At 43.5% G+C, this 4,177-nt stretch overlaps 1 protein-coding gene across 1 annotated transcript in view; it reads left to right on the plus strand.

Annotated features, from left to right (window-relative positions):
• The window catches only part of LOC109973063 (neuronal cell adhesion molecule-like), a 72,163-nt gene that overhangs the window by 25,527 nt on the left and 42,459 nt on the right, over nt 1-4,177 (plus strand). Inside the window, exon 2 of the mRNA XM_020622379.1 lies at nt 3,834-3,900. The gene's annotated coding sequence lies outside the window, so the exon portion shown is untranslated. The remainder of the gene's footprint in view (nt 1-3,833; nt 3,901-4,177) is intronic.

Here is a 4,177-nt window from a genome sequence, read left to right on the forward strand (position 1 = left end):
AATGATGCTTCATCGTATGAATGCTATGCTAGCATCCACAGCCCCACACACACTGCTTCTCATTAGGCAAGAGTCTAAATTAAAAACCACAGGCTGCTATGCCAGTGCTGAGCCCCCCTTCCCTTGTCTGAGGTCAGTGGAAACCAAAATCATCAACCCAATGAGGGCTGTATTCAAAATCACATTGAAAATCAAAGTTTTAAATTCAAAATTTTAAATCACAGGCTCATCCAAGTTGCATGAATTTCATCACTGCAACTCATAATGTGGCTCAGAAGTGTGTATGGCACAGTGTCTGGGCATGTTCCTGGTGAGCTGGCAGATGGAGTCCTGGGGGATCTCCTCCCAGACTTGGATCAAGGCATCAGTGATCTCCTGGACAGTCTGTGGTGGTACTTGTTGGCATCAGATTCACCAATACATAATGTGCTATAGGTGTTAAATTGGATTTTGGTCAGGGGAACATGCGGGCCATTCAGTGGCATCAATGCCTTCGTCATCCAGGAACTACCCAAACACTCTGTCCACATGAGGCCGGGCTTTGTCCTGCACCAGGAGGAATCCAGGGCCCACTGCACCAGCGTAAGGTCTAACAGTCACTCTGAGGATTTCATCCCAGTACCTCACACCAGTCAGGGTACTGTTGGCTATAACATGGAGGTCTGTGCGGGATATGTCTCCCCAGGCCATTCACCATGGCGACTTCAGACCCTTTCACACCTGTCACATGTGCTCAGTGTGAACCTGCTCTCATCTATGAATAGAACAGGGCACCAATGGTGGACCTGCCAATTCTGGTGTTTTCTGGCGAATGCCACTCGAGCTGCACGGTGCTGGGCTGTGAACACAGGTCATACTAGAGGACATCCAGCCCTCATGCCACCCTCATGGAGTCCGTTTCTGACAGTCTGGTCAGAAACATGCACACCAGTAGCCTGCTGGGGTTTGTTTTGTAGGGCTGTCACACTGCTCCTCCTTGCACAAAGGAGCAGATACTGGTCCTGCTGCTGGGTTGTTGCCCTTCTACAGCCCTGTTCAGCTCTCCTGCTGTAACAGCCAGTCTCCTGGTATCTCCTCAATGCTCTTGAGACTGTGCAGGGAGACACGGCAAACCTTCTTATGACTGCACGTATGGATGTGCCATCTTGGAGTAAATGGACTGCTTGTGCAACCTGATTGGGCTGCAGGTACTGCCTCATGCTACCAGCACAAAACTTGAGAAGAATCAGTCAGGAAGGATAAGCAGAGAGCATTTGTCAGTGGCCACCATATGTAAAACTATTCCCTTTTTGGGGGTTGTCTTGCTTTGGCCTCTCCATTGAACCTGTTGTCACTTTCATTTGCACCAGAACAGGTGAAACTGATTCACAACCACTTGTGCTTCCCAAATGAACAGATTGATATCCCAACAACTGGCTTGTTGTTGTACTGTGATGATAAAGTGTTCGCTTAATTTTTCGAGCAGTGTATTTTTTGGAGCAACTTGTGCTTTCTACATCCATGAAAGATTCATCTTTCATCTTTTCTTGTCAGTGTTGATGACACAAGAGCGCTCCCAGAGGTACTGAGGGCACCATGCATCTCTTGCTGTGAGACGTTGTGTAGTCTTGCGTTCCGCCCGCTGTCGGCATCCCATCTTTGGCTATTTTCAGTCTCAATTCTCCGTCCCTCTACTTATCACCATGGCAGCCGAGCTTAACTGAGATCAGCCCAACTCTGTGGTCTCTAAGGGCAGAGGTGGGGTGGCGGGATGGCTGGCTCGATGTCATGGTGGGAGGCTGCTTTTGAGGGCATCAGTCCTTAGCTCATTCAAACAGGATGTGGAAAGGTCATCTTGTTGTTTTATTCATAGATCTGAGCTGTAATCAGCTGTTTCACTGGTTTCTAGCAAATACACAGTGAAGACAGCCCTGTAATGTCAAACAGCAAGAGCTGAATACAATGGTAGCTGAACTGTGTGTTCAGGTATAATGCCTACACAAGTGTCAGCAATCATGTAATACAGTGATGTGAGAGAATAGCATGTTTGTCGGTGGCTTTTAAAATCTGGGTCAGGATCGTTTCAAATTCAGTGCTGCAGGAAGATCAGATTTTCTGGTGTAATCTTCTGTAAGTGGTAATATTGTTATTGACTCCGCTAGGTGCCTAGTCTTTGAAAATGTGTGACTTGAAATAAATAATGTAATGGTTTTTTTAGGATAACATGAAAACACCTCAAATGATTCAGACAAGCTTATAGTTCATAGAGGCTGAAGAACCAAATCTGGAGTCGTGCTCTTGAGAGATATCAGCTAGAAACCACATCTGTGATTGTGTGAGATGTAAACCTATACTTCCCAATTGTATCTGAGTTGTGGTGCAGAAAGTGCTGTGCTGTTCATATTTAACCAAGTGGAAGCGGCGGCGTCTCGCAGTTGGACTTATACAGTTTTGTTTAGAGCAGCAGACTCACGTCGTTAAGCTTTTGCTATAAGTAAATTGGATTGACTTCTTAAGACATTTTGCTCATTGATTGTGTCTGGTTTCACTGAGACAATGTCTGAGGAGAGGACTGAGCATAAAACAAGGGAGGACAGGACAGAACATGAGGTAGAAAAGAGAATAAAGCTCAGGAGAAAAGTTACTGTGAGCTGAGGAGGTGATTAGAGAATAACAGGATAATTTAAAACATCGTAGTCTTTTCTTTTTAAAATATCAAAGTTTCACAGCAAGACACTGTCAAGATGCAATGTGAAATATACAGTTTTAAATAAAATGTCTATAGAGAATGTATGTCAAAGTGATTGTTTCTCATCTCTGACTTTCTAACAGGGTGCAGTGATCTGTAGGCTGAAGGAGAACAGACAGGAAAAAGGAGTACTGATGGCAAAAGGGTACTTAAGCACTGACCCAGTGTTTAGGTCCTAAGATCACTGTCACACCAAGGTTGTCGAGTTGTACAGTTGTCATGTGTGACATGATGAATTTCATTTTCTTTCTAAAAACTGTACTGAAAATATGTCAGAGCAAACATTTGTCTGTCAGTCTTATAAATGTACCATAGTGTTCCTCATATTTAACAACTCTATATGGGGTCCTGACACTAAGGCTGGAAAAACTCTGAGACAGAACATAGGAGAGGACGAATGAGAAATGGGGTTGGTTATGGCAGGTTAGAATGCAGGAGATAGGAAAGGAAGGATGTATAGAAAGAAAGTCAAGACAGTGTTGAACAGAAGGTCAGATAAGAGAACAAGAGATCAAGGAGATGAGACGAGACGAGGGGAGGAGAGGTATCTCTCCTCCAGCTCTGAGCCACAGGCTTCTAGGTCTATCAGTTTGGATTACACACTCCTGCCTCGGAAAATCCATGTCCACACTCTGGCTTTCACAGCTTGGATGTTTGCTTTCTTTTCACAACCAAAACAGTTGGAAGTGTTTTACGTACATTTCCATAAAGTCAGCACACTGACAGATGATTATACTTTAATAACAAAGAATCTCCTTTTACAAGAGTTAAGCACTTGATGAGAAGGAAAGATTTCATGTTGTAACATCTTGGTGTGTAATCTGTGATGTGTGTGTCACAGAGCAGAAGACTTCCAATATGAAAAGAATTTAGCAGATTATAATAAAATCAAACACGGAGTAATAGGCCCATTGTGAAGACATTCGTGGCTGGATGTAGGAAATTATGCATAGCTGTGCAAAACGTCCTCTTCAGAAACCTTGTAAAGAAAGATAGGATTTTCATATCTGGTTGGCTTAAAGTCCCAGTTGTTTCCACAAAGAAAGAGCAGAGAAATCCTATGAATAATGAAGTTTGTTATTCTCTTCCATTTTTATTCTACCAGACTGAAGGAAACCACAGAGGAAGAAAAGAACTAGCAGAGGAGGAGTGAGGGGATTTGGGTTTTTCTGGTAAGTTGGAAATATTTCTGTCAGACTTTGACTCAGTTTTTTCAGATAAAATCATCTTCACCAACATGATCATTTTCCAAAACAGGGTGAACTTCTGGCCTTTCTTGTTTTCTTTCCAAGGCAATTCCACTCCCAAAGGATGTGAACACACACAAATGTCAGTCTGTCTGCCATGCCTGGCAGTGTCTCCAGTCCAAATATCTTCATCTGTGACACTGTCAGAATGCGAATGTATTAATATTAACACTCTCTGTAGAGCTAAGTCCCTAACGAATAC

Source organism: Monopterus albus, unplaced genomic scaffold, assembly GCF_001952655.1.
Source record: "Monopterus albus unplaced genomic scaffold, M_albus_1.0 scaffold7.1, whole genome shotgun sequence".
Classification (NCBI taxonomy): domain Eukaryota; kingdom Metazoa; phylum Chordata; class Actinopteri; order Synbranchiformes; family Synbranchidae; genus Monopterus; species Monopterus albus.